The 24,953-nt window shown below is 42.3% G+C and overlaps 1 protein-coding gene across 1 annotated transcript in view; it reads left to right on the top strand.

Moving 5' to 3' along the window:
* mgat4c (mgat4 family member C) overlaps positions 1-24,953 on the top strand; it is a 205,974-nt gene that overhangs the window by 78,550 nt on the left and 102,471 nt on the right. The window contains exon 2 of the mRNA XM_014125695.3: positions 16,311-16,375. The gene's annotated coding sequence lies outside the window, so the exon portion shown is untranslated. The remainder of the gene's footprint in view (positions 1-16,310; positions 16,376-24,953) is intronic.

A 24,953-nucleotide genomic window follows, 5' to 3' on the forward strand; every position in this document is an offset into this window, starting at 1 on the left:
ATGAATATAATATATGTCAATCTAGCAACTAAAAGCAACTTTCTGAACAATGTTGTAGTTAGTTTGTAGCTTGTTAGCTAGCTACAGTGGCTTGCAAAAGTATTCACCCACCTTGGCCTTTTTCCTATTTTGTTGCCTGACAACCTGGAATTAAAATAGTTTTTGGGGTGTTGATATCATTTGATTTACTCAACATGCCTACCACTTTGAAAATGCAAAATATTTTTTGTATGACACAAACAAGAAGGAAGACAAAAAAAACAGAAATCTTTAGCGTGCAGAACTATTCACCCCCCAAAGTCAATACTTTGTAGAGCCACATTTTGTCCCTTGGGGTATGTCTCTATAAGCTTGGCACATCTAACCACTGGGATTTTTGCCCATTCTTCAAGGCAAAACTGCTCCAGCTCCTTCAAGTTGGATGGGTTCCGCTGGTGTACAGCAATCTTTAAGTCATAACACAGATTCTCAATCGGATTGAGGTCTGGGCTTTGACTAGGCCATTCCAAGGCATTTAACCTGTTGGGTCTAGGGGGCAGCATTTGCACGTCTGGATAAAAAAAATGTACCCGATTTAATCTGGTTACTAATCCTACCCAGTAACTAGAATATGCATATACTTATTATATATGGATAGAAAACACTCTAAAGTTTCCAAAACTGTTTGAATGGTGTCTGTGAGTATAACAGAACTCATTTGGCAGGCAAAACCCTGAGACATTTTCTGACAGGAAGTGGATACCTGATGTGTTGTATTGACTTTAAACCTATCCCATTGAAAAACACAGGGGTTTAGGAATATTTTGGCACTTCCTATTGCTTCCACTAGATGTCACCAGCCTTTACAAAGTGTTTTGAGTCTTCTGGAGGGAGATCTGACCGAACAAGAGCCATGGAACGGTGATGTCCCATTAGACACCTGGCGCGCTAGTTCATGTTGGGTACCCTCGTTCCAATACGTTATAAAAGAGTATGCATTCGTCCACCTTGAATATTATTCATGTTCTGGTTAAAAAAGGCCCTAATGATTTATGCTATACAACGTTTGACATGTTTGAACGAACGGAAATATATTTTTTCCCCTCGTTCATGACGAGAAGTCCGGCTGGCTTACATCATGTGCTAACGAGACGGAGATTTTTGGACATAAATGATGAGCTTTTTTGAACAAAACTACATTCGTTATGGACCTGTGATACCTGGAAGTGACATCTGATGAAGAGAATCAAAGGTAATGGATTATTTACATAGTATTTTCGATTTTAGATCTCCCCAACATGACGTCTAGTCTGTATCGCAACGCGTATTTTTCTGGGCGCAGTGCTCAGATTATTGCAAAGTGTGATTTCCCAGTAAGGTTATTTTTAAATCTGGCAAGTTGATTGCGTTCAAGAGATGTAAATCTATAATTCTTTAAATGACAATATAATATTTTACCAATGTTTTCTAATTTTAATTATTTAATTTGTGACGCTGACTTGACTGCCGGTTATTGGAGGGAAACGATTTCCTCAACATCAATGCCATAGTAAAACGCTGTTTTTGGATATAAATATGAACTTGATAGAACTAAAAATGCATGCATTGTCTAACATAATGTCCTAGGAGTGTCATCTGATGGAGATTGTAAAAGGTTAGTGCATCATTTTAGCTGGTTTTATGGTTTTGGTGACCCTGTCTTTGACTTGACAAAACATTACACACAACTCTTGTAAATGTACTGTCCTAACATACTCTAAATTTATGCTTTCGCCGTAAAACCTTTTTGAAATCGTAAAACGTGGTTAGATTAAGGAGATGTTTATCTTTCAAATGGTGTAACATAGTTGTATTTTTGAAAAATTTGAATTTTGACATTTATTTGGATTCAAATTTGCCGCTCTTGAAATGCACCTGCTGTTGATGGAGTGCACCACGGGTGGCACGCTAGCGTCCCACCTAGCCCCAAGAGGTTAAATGTTTCCCCTTAAACCACTCGAGTGTTGCTTTATCAGTATGCTTAGGGTCATTGTCCTGCTGGAAGGTGAATCTCCGTCCCAGTCTCAAATCTCTGGAAGACTGAAACAGGTTTCCATCAAGAATTTCCCTGTTTTTAGCGCCATCCATCATTACTTAAATTCTGACCAGTTTCAAAGTCCCTGCCGATGAAAAACATCCCCACAGCATGATGCTGCCTCCACCATGCTTCACTGTGGGGATGGTGTTCTCGGGGTGATGAGAGGTATTGGGTTTGTGCCAGACAGCGTTTTCCTTGATGGCCAAAAAGCTCCATTTTAGCCTCATCTGACCATAGTACCTTCTTCCATATGTTTGGGAAGTCTCCCACATGCCTTTTGGCAAACACCAAACGTGTTTGCTTATTTATTTCTTTAACCTCTTGGGGCTAGGTGGGACGCTAGCATGCCACCCGTGGTGCACTCCATCAACAGCAGGTGCATTTCAAGAGCGGCAAATTTGAATCCAAATAAATGTCAAAATTCAAATTTTTCAAAAATACAACTATTTTACACCATTTGAAAGATAAACATCTCCTTAATCTAACCACGTTTTACGATTTCAAAAAGGTTTTACTGCGAAAGCATAAATTTAGAGTATGTTAGGACAGTACATTTACAAGAGTTGTGTGTAATGTTTTGTCAAGTCAAAGACAGGGTCACCAAAACCATAAAACCAGCTAAAATGATGCACTAACCTTTTACAATCTCCATCAGATGACACTCCTAGGACATTATGTTAGACAATGCATGCATTTTTAGTTCTATCAAGTTCATATTTATATCCAAAAACAGCGTTTTACTATGGCATTGATGTTGAGGAAATCGTTTCCCTCCAATAACCGGCAGTCAAGTCAGCGTCACAAATTAAATAATTAAAATTAGAAAACATTGGTAAAATATTATATTGTCATTTAAAGAATTATAGATTTACATCTCTTGAACGCAATCAACTTGCCAGATTTAAAAATAACCTTACTGGGAAATCACACTTTGCAATAATCTGAGCACTGCGCCCAGAAAAATACGCGTTGCGATACAGACTAGACGTCATGTTGGGGAGATCTAAAATCGAAAATACTATGTAAATAATCCATTACCTTTGATTCTCTTCATCAGATGTCACTTCCAGGTATCACAGGTCCATAACGAATGTAGTTTTGTTCAAAAAAGCTCATCATTTATGTCCAAAAATCTCCGTCTCGTTAGCACATGATGTAAGCCAGCCAGACTTCTCGTCATGAACGAGGGGAAAAAATATATTTCCGTTCGTTCAAACATGTCAAACGTTGTATAGCATAAATCATTAGGGCCTTTTTTAACCAGAACATGAATAATATTCAAGGTGGACGAATGCATACTCTTTTATAACGTATTGGAACGAGGGTACCCAACATGAACTCGCGCGCCAGGTGTCTAATGGGACATCATCGTTCCATGGCTCTTGTTCGGTCAGATCTCCCTCCAGAAGACTCAAAAGACTTTGTAAAGGCTGGTGACATCTAGTGGAAGCAATAGGAAGTGCCAAAATATTCCTAAACCCCTGTGTTTTTCAATGGGATAGGTTTAAAGTCAATACAACACATCAGGTATCCACTTCCTGTCAGAAAATGTCTCAGGGTTTTGCCTGCCAAATGAGTTCTGTTATACTCACAGACACCATTCAAACAGTTTTAGAAACTTTAGAGTGTTTTCTATCCATATATAATAAGTATATGCATATTCTAGTTACTGGGTAGGATTAGTAACCAGATTAAATCGGGTACATTTTTTTTATCCAGACGTGCAAATGCTGCCCCCTAGCCCCAACAGGTTAAGCAATGGCTTTTTTCTGGCCATTCTTTCGTAAAGCCCAGCTCTGTGGAGTGTACGACTTAAAGTCGTCCTATGGACAGATACTCCAATCTCTGCTGTGGAGCTTTACAGCTCCTTCAGGGTTATCTTTGGTCTCTTCGTTGCCTCTCTGATTAATGCCCTCCTTGCCTGGTCCGTGAGTTTTGGTGGGTGGCCCTCTCTTTGCAGATTTATTGTGGTGCCATATTCTTTCCATTTAAAAAATATATATTTAATGGTGCTCCGTGGGATGTTCAAAGTTTCTGATATTTTTTTATAACCCAACCTTGATCTGTACTTCTCCACAACTTTGTCCCTGACCTGTTTGGAGAGCTCCTTGATCTTCATGGTGCCCCTTGCTTAGTGGTGTTGAGATCATGTGACAGATCATGTGATACTTAAGTAAAGTCCACCTGTGTGCAATCTAACTAATTATGTGACTTCTGAAGGTAATTTGTTGCACCAGATCTTATTTAGGGGCTTCATAGCAAAGGGGGTGAATACTTATGCATGCACCACTTTTCCGTTTTTATTTTTTCATTATTTTGTATGTCCATTACATGAAATCCAAATAAAAATCCATTTACATTACAAGTTGTAATGCAATAAAATAGGAAAAATGCCAAGGGAATGAATACTTTTGCAAGGCGTTGTAGCTAACGTTAAGTTAGCTGTCTAGCTAGTTCAAATAATGACAATATCCTATAGCTGACAACGTCTTAACTTTAGCTAATTTGTATTAATTATTACAGGAAAATAAAGTCACAATAAGATCATTATTTAGCTCACCATTTAAGTTAATGGTGAGCTAATTACAGAAAATAGCTTATGGATGTAATTGTGACAAAATAAAAGCTGGGCATTTTACCAGAGCATTTTAGAACTTGGACACTGTCTCATTGTTCTAATGTTATATATCCTAATTTGACTTTGGTGCAGGTCATGTTGTTCTTCACATTTCCATCTCTGGTAAACACACACTATATCAAATCAAATCTAAGTTTATTTGTCACATGCACAGGATACAGAAGGTGTAAACTGTACAGTGAAATGGTTACTTGCATAGTGGTCTATGTCTTTTGTTCAGACATGGCACTAGCTAGCTAAACAGTTAACCATAATCCCAACTCGTAATGTTACTACCCTGCATGAATCTGAAGGTAGCTAACCAACTAGGTTCAATGTTAGCTAGCTAGCAAACATTAGGCTATAACTAGCAATGCAAATGGCTCTATTACTAGCAATGCAAATGGTAATATTACTGCAAAGATCATACATGTATCATTAGCTAGTGAGACAGCCAGCTAACATTAGCTAGCTAGCTAACAGTACGCTTTAACTTGCAATAAAACTTACTTTCTAACAAAATGAAAAATGTATAATATCTGAAAATGTAGCTAGCTAGACTCTCTTACCCGTAAAGATGGATGAACTCTTCTCCCGCTCTTTCACGAATGCCATGGTTGCACTTAGTTTAAAGACATAATCTAGAGACAGGTGTTTTATACAACAGCCTTCTGTGTGTTCTCTTTTCGACTCCCTCCTAAGCTATCATACTCTGCTTCCACCGGGCATTCCACTGATTTTAAAACTCGTTCCTCCAGAAAGTGGAGGGCAACACTTTTGCAGTTCTTCGTGATATTAAAAAAAGCAGCATTAGAAAGGATGGCCTACACATACTGAGCAGATCATGTTATAGACAGAAGCGTCCTACATGGCAGACCAATCCAAACTCATCTCTTGGCATGTCCAGCCCATCCATTATCTCAGCAAATCATGGCTTGCTTTTTTCCTGACTTTTTTCATGGCTAAACCAACTAGGCTCGTAATGTAACAATTGTATTTATATTTACAGATGTCATACAAGTTTGTTAGTAAGGCACATGAAAGTTCACATGTTCGAGAAGGCATTTCTGCCAAGAAATGCATTTTGATAAAAAATGTATGTTAAAATGTCTCTCCTGTGAAGTACTGACGTATGACATACGCCTAGTTTCCTGAACCGAGTCACATGTAGTAATTTACTGTAACAGTTTCACCACGTATGGCCTAACCCTAGATGTTAAACTAATGATGATGTATGAACCTGTATAGACATCAGCCAGGGTTTCAAGACCTCTGTTCCGTCCTGTTGTTTTCAGGCAAAAGTCATGCTGCTCGGTTAGAGAGATCAACAGCTGTAGTGTTGTACCTGTATACTTGATTATATGTGACTCACCACCTGGACTTGGTCTTATGTAGCAAAATTCGAAATTGTGTTTTTTACATTGGATAAAAGTAGCTACTCAGAGCTACAAAATGGTATACCACACACTGCATTTTTGAGGAACAATGGGAAAGTAATTCTGCTTTGAAAGTTGATCAACTTGTATACTCACTTTTGAGAAAATGGCCTTTGAATGTTTTGGTGTCTAGTGAAGAGCTCTTCTTTGTCTACATTCAGTATCGTTCACACCCTCTTAAGCTTTAGCCCCACCCATCTTGCTTCGCTCTTGGAGCATTTACATTGCACACTTGACGCTCTGGCCGATGATTTGTTTACCTCTAGATAGCCTAACCAGCTTTTCTGGCAACAATTTCATTACACTTTTTTGCCGACATTTATTGACACCGGCCATATTCAATGGGTGTAATAACATCATACATCTAACGTTTGCTAGCTAGCTAACAGTACACTTTAGCTTAAACATGTAGCTAGCTAGCTAGGTAAACAATGAACCTAGGTAGATAAACAATGTGTAAGATCACACATGTCACGTAACGTTAGCTAACGAGTCAGCCAACTAACATTATCTAGTTAAACAACAATGAACATTGTGCCAAATCATGTCGTTACTACCCTGCATGAATTTGCTGGGAAGTAACCAACCAGGTTCAATGTTAGCTAGCTAACATTAGGCTCTAACTAGTAAAGCAAACAGCTCTGGGATACCAATAATAACGTGATACATGTAACGTTAGCTAGGGAGCCAGCCAGCTAACTTTAGCTAGCTAGCTTACAGTACACTTTAGCTTAAGACATGTAGCTAGCTAGCTAGGTAAACAATGAACCTATCTTGGTAAACAACGTGTAAGATCCCACAAGTCATGTAACGTTAGCTAACAAACCAGCTAGCTAACATTAGCTAGTTAAACAACAATAAACATAGTGCCAAATCATGTTGTTACTACCCTGCATGTATCTGCTGTGAGCTAACCAACTAGGTTCAATGTTAACTAGCTAACATTAGGCTCTAACTAGCAAAGCAAACGGTTCTGGGATACGAATAATAACGTAATACACGTAACGTTAGCTAGGGAGCCAGCCAGCTAATGTTAGCTAGCTAGCTAACAGTACACTTCAGCTTGAAATGAAACCACTTCCTGTCAAAATTAGAAACGTGTAATATCTGAAAATGCAGCTAGCTAGACTATCTTACCTGTATACATCATCATACATGATGGACGTGTCTCCCTGCCATGCCATGGTTGCCCTTAGTTTGAAGATGTAATCCGGAGACAGGTGTTTTCTCCATCTCTTTAGCTTTCATATTTTGATTCCACTGATTTCAAAACTCGATCCTCCAGAAAGTGGAGAGCAACACTTACGCAGCTCCACTACACGATACATAAAAAAAATCAGCATTCGACAGGATTACCAACACAGACCAGCCTTCCCTGTAGCTCAGTTGGTAGAGCATGGTGTTTGCAACGCATGGTGTTTGCAATGCAAGGGTTGTGGGTTTGATTCCCACGGGGGGGCCATGTATGAAATGTATGCATTCACTACTGTAAGTCGCTCTGGATAAGAGCGTCTGCTAAATGAACAAAAATGTAAATATAGACAGAAGCCTTCTTTATGGCAGACCAATCCGAACTCCTCTCTTGGCATGTCCAGCTCACTCATTATCTCAGCCAATCATGGTTACTGGGATGGTTGCTGACTTTTTCTGTGGCTTAACTTCTCTATGGCCGGCGGGACGAAATCGTCCCACCTACGTAACAGCCAGTGGAATCCCGTGGCGCGTTATTCAAATACCTTAGAAATGCTATTACTTCAATTTCTCAAACATATGACTATTTTACACCATTTTAAAGACAAGACTCTCGTTAATCTAACCACACTGTCCGATTTCAAAAAGGCTTTACAACGAAAGCAAAACATTAGATTATGTCAGCAGAGTACCCAGCCAGAAATAATCAGACACCCATTTTTCAAGCTAGCATATAATGTCCCAAAAACCCAGAAGACAGCTAAATGCAGCACTAACCTTTGATGATCTTCATCAGATGACACACCTAGGACATTATGTTATACAATACATGCATGTTTTCTTCAATCAAGTTCATATTTATATCAAAAACCAGCTTTTTACATTAGCATGTGACGTTCAGAACTAGCATACCCCTCGCAAACTTCCGGTGAATTTACTAAAAATGTACTAAATTACTCACGATAAACGTTCACAAAAAGCATAACAATTATTTTAAGAATTATAGATACAGAACTCCTCTATGCACTCGATATGTCCGATTTTAAAATAGCTTTTCCGTGAAAGCACATTTTGCAATATTCTCAGTAGATAGCCCGGCATCACAGGGCTAGCTATTTAGACACCCAGCAAGTTTAGCACTCACCAAAGTCAGATTTACTATAAGAAAAATGTTATTACCTTTGGTGTTCTTCGTCAGAATGCACTCCCAGGACTTCTACTTCAATAACAAATGTTGATTTGGTCCCAAATAATCCATTGTTATGTCCAAATAACGGCGTTTTGTTCGTGCGTTCAAGACACTATCCGAAAGGGTAAATAAGGGTGACGAGCATGGCACATTTCGTGACAAAAGAATTCTAAATATTCCATTACCGTACTTCGAAGCATGTCAACCTCTGTTTAAAATCCATTTTTATGCCATTTTTCTCGTAAAAAAGCGATAATATTCTGACCGGGAATCTGCGTTTAGGTAAAAAGAGGAAAGAAAATAAAGCACGGGGTCGACTCGTGCACGCGCCTAAGCCCATTGTCCTCTGATCGGCCACTTGCCAAAAGCGTAAATGTGTTTCAGCCTGGGGCTGCCTCGATATCATTCAGCTTTTTCCCGGGCTCTGAGAGCCTATGGGAGCCGTAGGAAGTGTCACGTTACAGCAAAGATCCTCAGTCTTCAATAAAAAGAGCCAAGATGAACAACAACTTGTCAGACAGGCCACTTCCTGTAAGGAATCTTCTCAGGTTTTTGCCTGCCATATGAGTTCTGTTATACTCACAGACACCATTCAAACAGTTTTAGAAACTTTAGGGTGTTTTCTATCCAAAGCCAATAATTATATGCATATTCTAGTTACTGGGCAGGAGTAGTAACCAGATTAAATCGGGTACGTTTTTTATCCGGCCGTGTCAATACTGCCCCCTACCCCCAACAGGTTAACCAACAAGGTTCGTAATTGAATTTTTTTATTCGTTTTTACATATGGCATACAAGTTGGTTATTAAGGCACATGAAAGTTCACAGGCATTTCTGCCAGAAAACGCATTTTGATAACCCCCCCCCCCCAAAAAAAAAAACCTTTAAAATGGCTCTCCTGTGAAGTCGGGACTTGCAATATTCGCATAGTTTCCTGAAATGGGTCACATATGTACTATTGTTATTATTACTACTGAAATTAACTGTATTTCATTAACCTCATTGCATTATACTGTATTTACTGAAATGCTGTACCACTATAATGCTTTGGCAATATCTACAAATTGTATTTCATGCCAATAACGCAATCTGAATTTGAATTTGATCTTAACAAGCCAAAGAGACTACCTCCAGAGAGGTAGACAGAGAGAGACAGATAAAGCGACAAAGGAAAAGAGAGCGAGGAAGCAGTAGATCATTTGGAGAAATGAATGAATAAATTGGAGGCGATGTCGACGCTGGTGATCCTCACAGCACTGAGACATTATTGATTTCTAAAGAGAAAATGCTTTCTTTATGCACCCAGAGAGCTTCTCTCTCTCTCTCTCTCTCTCTCTCTCTCTCTCTCTCTCTCTCTCTCTTCTTGCCAACTCTACCAATCCACCTCTTTCTCCCTCTATTTCTCTGTCTTTATCATTTTCTCTGCCTTTCCTCCTCTCTCTCACCATGTTTCTCTCTCTCTTTCCCCCTCTTGCTCTTTCTTCCTCTCCCTTTCTTTCCCTCTCTCTAAGGAAGTTAGCTAGAAAAGAGGCAAGATAACAGGTAAAACCTGAACTACAACAAAGGCCTAGCTGCTTTGTCTAGCCCAGCCCAGCCTAGCCCAGTAGCAGCGCCGGTGGTCTAGCGGGGGCTGGGGAACAACACTGGTTGGGGAACCAAAGGCATGTCTCCACCATCTGCTCCTTTTAACAGAAAGCTGTGAATCAGCTCTTTAATTTCTGAAGGAGGGGAGTGCAGCGCATCCCCAAAGCTCTTTATCTGCAGGGATGGAAACAGCAGAGAATCAAAACGGAGATGGAAATCTCCATAGATAACCAAAGAAATGAAGCAGGGCTCACTGTTAGTGCTCATGACAAGGCTATGTCGTAAACAGGGTAAACCTAACTTTCTGGGACTGAACTTGCAGTTGTTATCAGGTTATTTTACATTCTAATGGCCTGGGTGGAATTTTTCACATGGGTGGGCAAGGTTTTATCAAACTGATTTTTTTGCACCATCTGAAAATGTTTACCTGGAATATTGAATGCAGTAATGTAATCTGTGTGTGTGTGTGTGAGTGTCAGGTGTGTGTGTGGCTCTGTGTGTGTGTGCGTTTAGGTGAAGCTACCATCCTGGGAGAGTGTGTGTAAGTGTGTGTCGCCTGCCTCGGTGCTGGGTGATAGCGCTGCAAAGTTATCAGCTCTTTTCATTTCTGGGTTGACACTGTCAGTGAAGGATTTGGAGGTGAGGTGAGTAGCTGTGGATTAAAGATCATATCAAAGCCAGGAAGGGGGAAGATAGGGGGTGAAGCTGCAGTTCCTGCAGATGGGGAGAGAGAGAGCACCAAGTTTCCTAGTTGATCAGAGTTGCAGGGTGGCAGAGACTGTGATGAAGATTGTTGCGAGGTGTGTGGTACGTGCATCAGAGAAATAGAATGTATGGCTTTTACATTCAAGGACATCGAGAAACACTGCTTTACTTAACTGAGGGAAGTTGCTGTTGTTGGAGGGTGTACAGCAACAACCAACAAAACAATAACAACTCGACTTCTAAAGATATTGTGAGGGAGTTTTGTGAAGGAGTGCATCTTTGGTGAGACAGAAGAAATCCATTTTAATGTTTGAGCTTTACAGGGTTTAGAGAATGAAGAAATGTGTTCCCCTTGGATAGCCATATCCAAGAATCGCTTAGCAATGAGACGATTAAGTGCACACATTAATCCAGGAGTCAGAGCAATCTTGTAATCCACTCAGTATGCTAATTGCCTTTTCTTTTCCAGCAAAGGAGTTTACAGGCCATTAAATGGCACTGAGCAGTTGACAAAGGATAGCCAACATGTTTCTCCACCCACTCTCTCTCTCTATTTCTCTATTTCTCTCTCTATTGCTCTATTTGTCGTTCTCTCTCTCTCTTTCTCTTGGTCGTTCTCTGTCTTCTCTCTCTCTTGTTCTCTATTTCTCTCTCCTTGTTCTCTCTCTCCTCATTCTCTCTCTCTCTCTCTCTTTCACACTCCTGCTCTATTTCTTACTTGGATGGGAGCTGTTGCACACCCACACTTCAATTCCCTCAATCTTCTAGGAAGAAAATCAGAATTGGTATTAGGTATCCTATGTCCTGATCAAATAGCATGGTTGCACTTAAGATTCTGACATTTCTCTTTGGAACACTTTGAGCTTCAAGGACTTGGGAGAGGTTTCTGCAGAGTGTGGACAGTGTTTCCCACAGCTCTGAGGTTGTAACCAGGGATTTTTCTGCTATTGAAATCCTTGGGAGGTGCCAGGTTTCCTCCAGACGTGACGCTTGGCATTCAGGCCAAAGATTTCAATCTTGGTTTCATAAGACCGGAGTATCTTGTTTCTCATGGTCTGAGAGTCTTTAGGTGCCTATTGGCAATCTCCAAGGCTGAAATGTGCCTATTCCTGAGGAGTGGCTTCCATCTGGCCACTCTACCATAAAGGCCTGATTGGTGGAGTGCTGCAGAGATGGTTGTCCTTCTGGACGGTTCTCCCAACTCCACAGAAGATCTCTGGAGCTCTGTCAGAGTGACCATCGGGTTCTTGGGCACCTCCCTGACCAAGGCCCATCTCCCCCGATTGCTTAGACGGCCAGCTCTAGGAAGAGTCTTGGTGCCACAACTTTGGAAGTATGCTTGGGGTCATTGTCCATTTGGAAGACCCATTTGCGACCAAGCTTTAACTTCCTGACTGATGTCTTGAGATGTTGCTTCAATATATCCACATCATTTTCCTGCCTCATCATGCCATCTATTTTGTGAAGTGCACCAGTCCCTCATTCAGCAAAGCACCCCCACAACATGATGCTGCCACCCCCATGCTTCACGGTTGAGATGGTGTTCTTTGCCTTGCAAGCCTCCCCCTTTTTCCTCTAAACATAATGATGGTCATTATGGCCAAACAGTTCTATTTTTGTTTTGTCAGACCAGAGGACATTTCTCCAAAAAGTACGATCTTTGTCCCCATGTGCATTTGCAAACCGTAGTCTGGCTTTTTTATGGCGGTTTTGGAGCGAACCAAACTTGTGGAGGTCTACCATTTTTTTTCTGAGGTCTTGGCTGATTTCTTAAACAGCATTATCGTTACAGAGGCACACCTTGTGCTGGGGACAATAAAACGCCACTCTAAAATGTGCCGTTTGTCACACAACACAATGCCACAGATGTCTCAAGATTTTAGGGAGCGTACAATTGGCATGCTGACTGCATGAATGTCCACTAGAGCTGTTGACAGAGAATTTAATGTTAATTTCTCTACCATAATCCGCCTCCAATGTCATTTTAGAGAATTTGTTAGTACGTCCAACTGACCTGACAACCACAGACCATGTGTACGGCTTCGTGTGGGCGAGCGGTTTGATGATGCTAATGTTTTGAACAGAGTGCCCCATGGTGGCGGTGGGGTTATGGTATGGGGAGGCATAAGCTACGGACAAGAAACACATGCATTGCATTTTATCGATGGCAATTTAAATGCACAGAGATACCGTGACGAGATCCTGAGGCCCATTGTCGTGCCATTCATCCATTGCCATCACCTCTTGTTTCATCATGATAATGCACAGCCCCTTGTCGCAAGGATCTGTACCCAATTCCTGGATCTGAAAATGTCCCAGTACTTCAATGTCCTGCATACACACCAGACATGTCACCCATTGAGCATGTTTGGAATGCTCTGGATCGACGTGTACAACAGCGTGTTCCAGTTCCCACCAATATCCAGCAACTTCGCAAAGCCATTGAAGAGGAGTGGGACAACATTCCACAAGCTATAATCAACAGCCTGATCAACTCTATGCGAAGGAGATGTGTCGCACTGCATGGGGCAAATCGTGATCACACAAGATGTTGACTGGTTTTCTGATCCATGCCCCTACCATTTTTTTTGGTATCAATGACCAATACAAATACAAATACAAATACAAATACAGATGCATATCTGTATTCCCAGTCATGTGAAATCCATAGATTAGGGACTTATTTATTTATTTAAATTGACTGATTTCCTTATATGAACTGTAACTCAGTAAAAGCTTTAACATTGTTGCATGTTGCGTTTCTAGTTTTTTTCAGTATATTTTGTTTATAAATATATATATTTGATTTTATATATATATATATATATATATATATTTATATATATATATTTAAAAAATATATATATATTTAAAAAATATATATTTTCGGGATGGTAAAATGTTTCCAGTGTAAACTTAAACGACTAAAAGCAAATATAAGGTATGTAGGAAAGATAATGGACCTATATATTTTTTTATAATATAATCTTTGAAAACGAACAATCACTATAATAAAGCTAGACAGTCAGGGAGAATTAAAAATTACAAAAACCAATGGATTTAGCAGAATAGATTTATTATGTTTGAGCAAAAGAACACAGCATTAACCATGTCAAAATGCATAGAATTCCAAGAAATGTGCTTAAAAACTGCAACATTTGCTTTCAGCTGCATGGCAAATTAAAAAATGTATCTACACTGCCAAGATGGGGGCCTTTAAAATTTGATATAAAATTCAGCCACGGTCCGACTGCTTCCACGCCCCATGCCACACCCACCACCTAGACCCTTTTTTGGTCCAGAAAACCCATGGTAACTTTGGTCTGTATCTGACCGCAGTACAATTTATGAAAGAGAAAGAGAGCTAATGTCTCCTACTATCCCACTCTTTCTCTTTCTCCTATTGTTCCACTATCACTCTCTCTCAGCACTCTTTTTCTCCTCTCTCCATTCACTAGAGGTTTACTAAGGTAAAGTATACCATTCACACTGCACCTCCGCCTGCCTACTACTATGTGGTCTTCAAGTGGCCACAGCATTGAGTCGACATGATGGATGTTGTTTCAAACCAGGTTTCTCGCTACACTGATAAAACAGACGTGTCAAAACAAGCTGGCTGGCATTGTATGCAGATAACGATAGTCACAGATTAGGATACGATTTGTGCTTTTTGTTCATTTGTGGAGCCAACTGCCAGGGAATGTGACGGATGACTTAAAGTGACAATGCCGGCATGAAGCCTAAACTGCAAATGTGCTCGGTAATGACCAGAGTGTGTTTTGGAGATGCCACTAATGAGTGTGGCCATTAGGCACAAATTACGTTATAAAACCTGGGGAGTTAGGGCTGTTAGGGCTGAGTTAGGGCTGTGCTGGCTGGGAGAAATGGCTGTTACACCTCTCCATTGATTTATTGGATGACCTCCATGATCATAAACTGGTTGTCTCTCATATTCATCAGAAATGAACAGTTTCAATACAGGCCTAAAAAGAGAGAGATAAGAGACACTGAAGCTAGCAGCAGCCAATGTTTATATTTGTTGGGTTCTCCTGTGCAGGGAGCTTCCTTCCTTTCGTGATCTCTACTGTAATCTAAGCTTTGTCATACATCACATGATAACCTCAGGGTATCTTTTAGCATCTGGAGAGGTGGTGCTAGGTCACGATATGATGCTCTCTGGCTCCAGGAAGGGAAGGCAGGTCCACGGTGTGTGTGGGTGGGGGTTGGGAGGTAGGGAGGTGGGGCAGTTGGAGGTTGTGTGTGGGTGGATGAAAACCCAACGTCTCTGCGACTGCTCACTGAATGGAAATCAGGATAGACTCGAGGATGGGGGAGGAATGAGACTAAAATTTATGAACACGGGCTAAACCGAAATGGATAGTTAAAGGTATGTTCTAGTTTTCAGTAGTCCTGAATATTGAAAGGGGGAAAGATATCTGTCTTAACCATCAGACATATCAGAATAATTGAATCACCTCAAAAGGAAAATGTGAAGTAATTTGGTTTTGTTACCATGAATGATCTTGGTCTAGGGATGTACTTACAGTTGTATTTTACAAAGATGATTCCAATTTTCTTAAGTAATCCCAGCAAACCAACGTTCTGTGAATGTTTCTAGTTCATTAGGTTGCCCAAAAAGTCCTAATAACACAAATACTGTCAAGTTGTACTGATGATTGTACAATGATTGTATAAAACATTCACTATGTTGCAAGAACATTCCCAGAATACATTTTGTTATTACATTACCTGGAAACCTAATAAGAACTTTAGGGGAATTTTCTGTGGTGGTTGTTATAGATGTAGTGCACAACATTTTTGTAAATGTTAGGATAACATTCCAAGGATATTTCATTTAACCCCCCCCCCCCAAAAAAATAATAAATATATATATGTTTTTAGGATGTTACCAGCTTAGTGTTAGATAACACCCTAACTAGAAGTTCATGTGAATGTTAGCTAATGTCCTGCGAATGTTCCTGGTTTTCTGGGGTTATACTCAACTCATTTTTCCTGTGTTATTACTATATGGTTGCATACCAGCTAAAGCACCATTTTAAAAGGTTGGACAGAGCTTAGAAATGTGTTCTTAACTGATTTTCCTGGTTAAATAAAGGTTTAATAACAAAATAAAGAAGTTTAAAAACAAGGCTGAAAGACCAACCGAAGGGAAGATCAAACAACTCTGAAAATGAGGTCATTTCCACACATCCTTTGATCTGTCCATTTTTCATGTAGGAGACAAATGGTATACAGAGGGATCTATCATAGCGACCAGCTTTAAGCCCCCAAAATTACAAACAAACTAAAGGCGAAGGATCGATAGAGAGTGTCTCACGGAATGATGAACTGGCACTTCGGGGTGGGGGAAAATCAATGTCTCTCATTCTCTTTCTTCTCTCTCTCTTTCTCTCCCTCTCTCTCTCTTTCGCACCACCACACACTAGTGTTTTACTGTGTGTTTACTGAGTCTGTGTGGGTTTTCTTACCACAGTGATTTAACATCCAAATGTTTATTTTTCCCTTTTCTAGCATCGACACTTTGACCTGTGAGAGAGAGGAGAGTCCTATAATGGCCCATAGGATAAGCAGTAAAAGTAAGTACATCAGGATGGATTTACTATCTTAGTGACCCACTCCCTGGTCTCCATACTGTGGTTCATTAAAAGTGGGTTTTAAAATATATACTGTATGTTGATCAATATTGCATTACAGTTAGGGCTGTGATGGTCATGGAATTTTGGATGACGGTTATTGGTCAGCCAAATGACCGTGGTCACCGTTATAATAATTTGTATAGCTCCTGACTGCATGTGCTGCTGCAGAAAGGAGGCATTACCTAGGCAACCAAAGACTCATTTGCTACAACACCTTGCTTGTTTCAGCAAGGAGAAACAAAGTTTCATCATGTTGTAAAGAGTCCATGTAACTGCGGGAATGGACTCAACCGCAAAAATCCCCGGCCGTCCCTTCTTCACTCAGCTATTCGTCCAGTTTGCGGTTTCTTTTATTTTCATTACGGTCTTCATCCATGATTGTCAGTTACACGATTACACGGTCATTCTTCCAGCCTTAATTCTTCCAGCCTTAATTGCGATCTTTAAATCTCCGCATTTAACATACGAAATACAACTAAAAGGGAAACAGGGAATGCTGTGTAATGTAAGAAAATGGCTGACCGTGAGACGGGACGTATACAGTATTATCTTGTAGGATTTCCCTGGCTACTATAACCACATTATGATCTGTCATGTAGTAGAGGAAAGACCTAGTAGCTCTGTGAATATCTATGTTTCCTGTGAGAGATGTGCCTGATTGCAAAGGGAGCGGTACTTTACCACCTTGACAACTGTCAGGAGACACATTATACAAAAAAGCTCTGCTCAAGGTGTGTGTGTGTGTGTGTGTGTGTGTGTGTGTGTGTGTGTGTGTGTGTGTGTGTGTGTGTGTGCTATTCTATATGTTTGGAATATTGCTGCATCCTTGGTGTGTGTTTGCCTGTGTGTGTGTGTGTGTGTGTGTGTGTGTGTGTGTGTGTGTGTGTGTGTGTGTGTGTGTGTGTGTGTGTGTGTGTGTGTGTGTGTGTGTGTGTGTGTGTGTGTGTGTGTGTGTGTGTGTGTGTTTGTGTGTGTGTGCTATTCTATATGTTTGGAATATTGCTGGATCCTTGGTGTGTGTTTGCCTGTGTGTGTGTGTGTGTGTGTGTGTGTGTGTGTGTGTGTGTGTGTGTGTGTGTGTGTGTGTGTGTGTGTGTGTGTGTGTGTGTGTGTGTGTGTGTGTGTGTGTGTGTGTGCTCCCTACTCAATGTACTCGTGTGAAATTTGTGTGTGCCGACTGTTTGTGTGCCCGTGTGTGTGTGCACCTATAGTATGTGTGTGCATGCGTGCATGCATGCTTATGTGTGTTTGTTTGCTGAATGTTTCTTTGCCTATGCGTCTATGTGCGTTTGTGAGTGATTGAGTGGGTGAGTGTGTATTACTTGTTTGTGCGGTACAGTATTTGTTTCTGTGTGTGTCGGTCATGGGCGTAGCCTGGTTTCTGGCAGCAGTGTGATGTGGGCGAAAGCTCCAGTTCTTTCGCAAGGCAGCGTTGTCAGCACTGGAGAGCTCCTCCTATGAGACCGCTCAAGTTCCCCCATAAGGCAGCGCTGGCAGCACTGGAGAGCTCCTCCTGTCATTCATGCCATCTGAAATTTGGGCTGTGAGATGAAGCAGGAGACAGGTATCCGTCGGAGGGCCTCTTTCTTCTCTGAGCCGGGGGAATCGAAGCGAGGAGGGCTGGTTTGTGGTGTGTGTGTGTCTGCGTGCGGACGCGTGTGTGTGTGATGCTAGTGAAATATTCATACATGAGTGGGGTTTGACAAGCTCCACTTGACACTTTCATACTCATTTTCATCTCTCACTGTTCATCACAACACTCCAGTGGAACACTGTTCTCTTGACATGTATAGTTGTTGTTGGTTGCCTACAGTTTAACATGTAGTTATACAGTATGTTGTCGTGACTGAAGTAAGAGTACCACATACAATTCAGTGTCTAGATACAGTATACAGTATGCAGGATAGTATCTATTCTGATGCCTAGTCACTTTACCCTGCCTTCATGTACATATCTACCTCCAATTCCTCGTATTCCTGCACATTGATCTGGTACTGGTACTGCCTGTATATAGCTCCACATTGATCTGATACTTCCTGTATATAGCTCCATTCTTGTGTGTTTTATTCCTCTTGTGTTACTATTTTAATTTGTATTTTATTTATGTGTGTACTCTGCATCATTGGGAAGGGCTTGTACTCAGGCATTTCATGGTAAAGTCTAAACCCGCTGTATTCGGCTCTTGTGACCAACACAATTTGATTTAGTTTTTGTATTCAGTATTTATTTTCATTAGTTTTATTTAACCTTTATTTTAACAGGGAAGACATATTGAGACCTCGGTCTCTTTTACAAATGCACCCTGCATATAAAACATAAATATATGTATTAAATTCCAAGATGGCGTAGCAGTCGGACGTGTGTTTTTGTCTTGTTCCTTCCTGTCCCTTGTAAAAATCGTTTTTCCTTGTTTTTTTTCCCGTATATATACTGCTCAAAAAAATAAAGGGAACACTAAAATAACATATCCTAGATCTGAATGAATGAAATAATCTTATTAAATACTTTTTTCTTTACATAGTTGAATGTGCTGACAACAAAATCACACAAAAATAATCAATTGAAATCCAATTTATCAACCCATGGAGGTCTGGATTTGGAGTCACACTCAAAATTAAAGTGGAAAACCACACTACAGGCTGATCCAACTTTGATGTAATGTCCTTAAAACAAGTCAAAATGAGGCTCAGTAGTGTGTGTGGCCTCCACGTGCCTGTATGACCTCCCTACAACGCCTGGGCATGCTCCTGATGAGGTGGCGGATGGTCTCCTGAGGGATCTCCTCCCAGACCTGGACTAAAGCATCCGCCAACCCCTGGACAGTCTGTGGTGCAACGTGGCGTTGGTGGATGGATCGAGACATGATGTCCCAGATGTGCTCAATTGGATTCAGGTCTGGGGAACGGGCGGGCCAGTCCATAGGATCAATGCCTTCCTCTTGCAGGAACTGCTGACACACTCCAGCCACATGAGGTCTAGCATTGTCTTGCATTAGGAGGAACCCAGGGCCAACCGCACCAGCATATGGTCTCACAAGGGGTCTGAGGATCTCATCTCGGTACCTAATGGCAGTCAGGCTTCCTCTGGCGAGCACATGGAGGGCTGTGCGGCCCCCCAAAGAAATGCCACCCCACACCATGACTGACCCACCGCCAAACCGGTCATGCTGGAGGATGTTGCAGGCAGCAGAACATTCTCCACGGCGTCTCCAGACTCTGTCACGTCTGTCACATGTGCTCAGTGTGAACCTGCTTTCATCTGTGAAGAGCACAGGGCGCCAGTGGCGAATTTGCCAATCTTGGTGTTCTCTGGCAAATGCCAAATGCACGGTGATGGGCTGTAAGCACAACCCCCACCTGTGGACGTCGGGCCCTCATACCACCATCATGGAGTCTGTTTCTGACCGTTTGAGCAGACACATGCACATTTGTGGCCTGCTGGAGGTCATTTTGTAGGGCTCTGGCAGTGCTCCACCTGCTCCTCCTTGCACAAAGGCGGAGGTAGCGGTCCTGCTGCTGGGTTGTTGCCCTCCTACGGCCTCCTCCACATCTCCTGATGTACTGGCCTGTCTCCTGGTAGTGCCTCCATGCTCTGGACACAAAGGCCAACAGACACAGCAAACCTTCTTGCCGCAGCTCGCATTGATGTGCCATCCTGGATGAGCCGCGCTACCTGAGCCACTTGTGTGGGTTGTAGACTTCATCTCATGCTACCACTAGAGTGAAAGCACCGCCAGCATTCAAAAGTGACCAAAACATCAGCCAGGAAGCATAGGAACTGAGAAGTGGTCTGTGGTCACCACCTGCAGAACCACTCCTTTATTGGGGGTGTCTTGCTAATTGCCTATAATTTCCACCTGTTGTCTATTCCATTTGCACAACAGCATGTGAAATGTATTGTCAATCAGTGTTGCTTCCTAAGTGGACAGTTTGATTTCACAGAAGTGTGATTGACTTGGAGTTACATTGTGTTGTTTAAGTGTTCCCTTTATTTTTTTGAGCAGTGTATATTTAATATTTTAATATCACTTTCTATCTACGAACTGAATATACTCTCCTGCAACCCACCTCACCCAATGTGGTATGGATCTGCTATTTTTATACTTAAGAACTCATCAACTCATCAAAATCTAGCCAGCTAACTGGCTACCAGCTAACTGGCTACTAGTTAGCTATGGCCCGCTAGCTGTCTAAAGTACATCGGACTGTTAGCTTAAGAGGCCCATAGGACAAATTCTTTGGCCACTATACACACCATACGGAGCCCTGCTGATCCGTCGTCTGAACCGTTGCCTGAACCGGAAACCCAACAGAAGCCAGCCAGGCTAACTAGCTACTAGCTAGTAGTCAGCTAGCCACTGCTAGCGGTCATCAGCCACCTCTAGCATGGACAACTCTCACCAGTCTGCACAGCGAGACTCAAACCAGAGCAAATCGTACTTATTTTTCTCCATATCTCCGGATTCCTACCGCAAGCTCTGAACCTTTTTTTTCCCACCTGGATCATCGCAGCTAGCTAGCTGCTATTCAAGTGGCCACTCCTTGCTAACGTCACTGTCCCGAAGCAATAACCAATTATCCTGGAGCTAGCCTTGCTAGGCCCATCTCCCGGCTAGCCAAAGAGGTCCACCAGCCACTACTTGGGCTACAATACCTATTTTTTCCAACTGGCTTGGACCCCCGCCGACTCATCACGACTGGACCACCGACGTGATTCGCCCAATGGGGTTTTTCTCAACTGGCTCCGCCATCGCGTCATCCCCTGAAATCCCACCCGCTAGCATGCTAGCCGCGGCCTGCTAGCTGTCCAGAGCACATCGCACTGTTAGCTTAAGAGGCCAACCGGACAAATTCTTTGGCCACTATACATATTCTGCTAATTGGCCTGGTTTACCGCATTTCCCTGGTTGAAAATGATTTGTTATGCATTTGTGCACTGGGCGCTGTCCTCAAATAATCGCATGGTTTGCTTTCGCCGTAAAGCCTTTTTGAAATCTGACACGGAGGCTGGATTAACAACAAGTTAAGCTTTATGTATTGCACTTGTGATTTAATGAAAGTTTAATATTTATAGTAATTTAATTTTAATTTAGCGCTCTGCAATTTCACCGGAAATGCTAGCGTCCCACTAATCCGCAAGAATTTAAATAAGGCGTATTGAGCAGGGCTAGAGGCTCTACAGTGAAAAAAGGCAATAAATACTAACCAAAACAGCAATTGACAAGGCATATTGACGTTAGCGAGACGCATGTGTAGCCGAGTGAGGCAACTATTGGGCCGGGGCTAGCAAGCTAACAGAAGGGCCTGTTGTGGCCCCCTCATGCTATTACAACAGACTTTCTTTCCGAAATCAGTGGTAGGATGACATTTTTTGGGGCGAGGATGGTTTGTCCTCGGGGTTTTGCCTGCCATTTCAGTTCTGTTATACACATCGACGTTATTTTAACAGTTTTAGAAACTCTAGTGTTTTCTATCCAAATCGACCAATTATATGCATATCCTAGCTTCTGGGCCTGAGTAGCAGGCAGTTTACTTTGGGCACGCTTTTCATCCGGACGTGAAAATATTGCCCCCATCCCAAAGAAGTTAACACTTTAGTTCCACCTACCGAACATGCGGTGACATCACCTGGTTTAAATGATATTTCTATGGACAATATCTCTTTCATCGTCACTCTATGCACAGGTTTACCCTCACTGTATCCACATCCTACCATACCTTTGTCTGTACATTATGCCTTGAATCTATTCTACCGTGCCCAGAAATCTGCTCCTTTTACTCTCTGTTATGAACATACTAGACGGACAGTTATTTTAGCCTTCAGCCGTACCCTTACCCTACTCCTCCTCTGTTCCTCTGGTGATGTGGAGGTTAATCCAGGCCCTCCAGTGCCTAGCTCCACTCCCATTCCCCAGGCGCTATCATTTGTTGACTTCTGTAACCGTAAAAGCCTTGGTTTCATGCATGTTAACATTAGAAGCTCCTCCCTAAGTTTGTTTTATTCACTGCCCTAGCACACTCTGCCATCTTCCGGATGTCCTAGCCATGTCTGAATCCTGGCTCAGGAAAACCACCAAAAACCTGAAATTTCCATCCCTAACTGTAACATTTTCTGTAACTGTAATAAGATAGAACTGCCAAAGGGGGCGGTGTTGCAATCTACTGCAGAGATAGCCTGCAGAGTTCTGTCTTACTATCCAGGTCTGTACCCAAACAATTCGAGCTTCTACTTTTAAAAATCCACCTCTCCAGAAACAAGTCAATCACCGTTGCCGCTTGCTATAGACCGCCCTCTGCCCCCAGCTGTGCCTTAAACTGATTCCCATCTATCTTCAGAGCTCGTGCTGCTAGGTGACCTAAACTGGGACATGCTTAACACCCCGGCCATCCTACAATCTAAGCTTGATGCCCTCAATCTCTCACAAATGATCAATGAACCCACCAGGTACAACCCCAAATCCGTAAACACAGGCACCCTCATAGATATCATCCTAACCAACTTGCCCTCCAAATATACCTCTGCTGTTTTCAACCAAGATCTCAGCGATCATTGCCTCATTGCCTGCATCCGTAACGGGTCTGCGGTCAAACGACCACCCCTCATCACTATCAAACGCTCCCTAAAACACTTCAGCGAGCAGGACTTCCTAATCGTCCTGGCCCGGGTATCCTGGAAGGATATTGACCTCATCCTGTCAGCAGAGGATGCCTGGTCATTCTTTAAAAGTGCCTTCCTCACCATCTTAAATAAGCATGCCCCTTTCAAAAAATGTAGAACCAGGAACAGATATCGCCCTTGGTTCTCTCCAGACCTGACTGCCCTTGACCAGCACAAAGACATCCTGTGGCGCTCTGCATTAGCATCGAATAGCCCCAGTGATACGCACATTTTCAGGGAAGTTAGGAACAAATACTGTATACACAGGCAGTTAGGAAAGCTAAGGCTAGCTTTTTCAAGCAGAAATTTGCATCCTGTAGCACAAACTCAAAAAAGTTCTGGGACACTGTAAAGTCCATGGAGTATAAGAGCACCTCCTCCCAGCTGCCCACTGCACTGAGGCTAAGAAACATTGTCACCACCGATAAATCCACAATAATTGAGAATTTCAATACGCATTTTTCTACTGCTGGCTATGCTTTCCACCTGGCTACCCCTACCCCGGTCAACAGCCCTGCACTCCCCACAGCAACTTGCCCAAGCCTCCCCAATTTCTCCTTCACCCAAATCCAGATAACTGATGTTCTTAAAGAACTGCAAATCCTGGACCCCTACAAATCAGCCAGGCTAGACGTTCTGGACCCTCTCTTTTAAAAATTACTTGCTGAAATTGTTGCCACCCCTATTACTAGCCTGTTCAACCTCTCTTTCGTATCGTCTGAGATTCCCAAAGATTGGAAAGCTGCCGCGGTCATCCCCCTCTTCAAAGGGGGAGACACTCTAGACCCAAATTGCTACAGACCTATATCCATCCTACCCTGCCTTTCTAAGGTCTTCGAAAGCCAAGTCAACAAACAGATTAGCAACCATTTTGAATCCCACCGTACCTTCTCCACTATGCAATCTGGTTTCAGAGCTGGTCATGGGTGCGTGCACCTCAGCCATGCTCAAGGTCCTAAACGATATCATAACCGCAATCGATAAGAGACATTACTGTACAGCCGTATTCATCGACCTGGCCAAGGCTTTCGACTCTGTCAATCACCACATTCTTATTGGCAGACTCAACAGCCTTGGTTTCTCAAATGATTGCCTCGCCTGTTTTACCAACTACTTCTCTGATAGAGTTCAGTGTGTCAAATCGGAGGGCCTGTTGTCCGGACCTCTTGCAGTCTCTATGGGGGTGCCACAAGGTTCAATTCTCGGGCCGACTCTCTTCTCTGTATACATCAATGATGTCGCTCTCACTGCTTGTGATTCTCTGATCCACCTCTGCGCAGATTACACCATTCTGTATACTTCTGGCCCTTCTTTGGACACTGTGTTAACTAACCTCCAGATGAGCTTCAATGCCATACAACTCTCCTTCCGTAGCCTCCAACTGCTCTTAAATGCAAGTAAAACGAAATGCATGCTCTTCAACCGGTCACTGCCCACACCTGCCCGCCCGTCCAGCATTCGGTGATGTCATCTATAAAATAGCCTCCAACACTCTACTCAACAAATTGGATGCAGTCTATCACAGTGCCATCAGTTTTGTCATCAAAGCCCCATACACCACCCACCACTGCGACTTGTATGCTCTCGTTGGCTGGCCATCGTTTCATACTCATCGCCAAACCCACTGGCTCCAGGTCATCTACAAGTCTCTGCTAGGTAAAGCCCCGCTTTATCTCAGCTCACTGGTCACCATAGCAGCACCCACCCATAGCACGCGCTCCAGCAGGTATATCTCACTGGTCACCCCCAACGCCAATTCCTACTTTGGTCGCCTTTCCTTCAAGTTCTCTGCTGCCAATGACTGGAACGAACTGCAAAAATCACTGAAGCTGGAGACCCATATCTCCCTCACTAACTTTAA

This window comes from Salmo salar, chromosome 10, assembly GCF_965601325.2.
Source record: "Salmo salar chromosome 10, fSalSal1, whole genome shotgun sequence".
Lineage (NCBI taxonomy): Eukaryota > Metazoa > Chordata > Actinopteri > Salmoniformes > Salmonidae > Salmo > Salmo salar.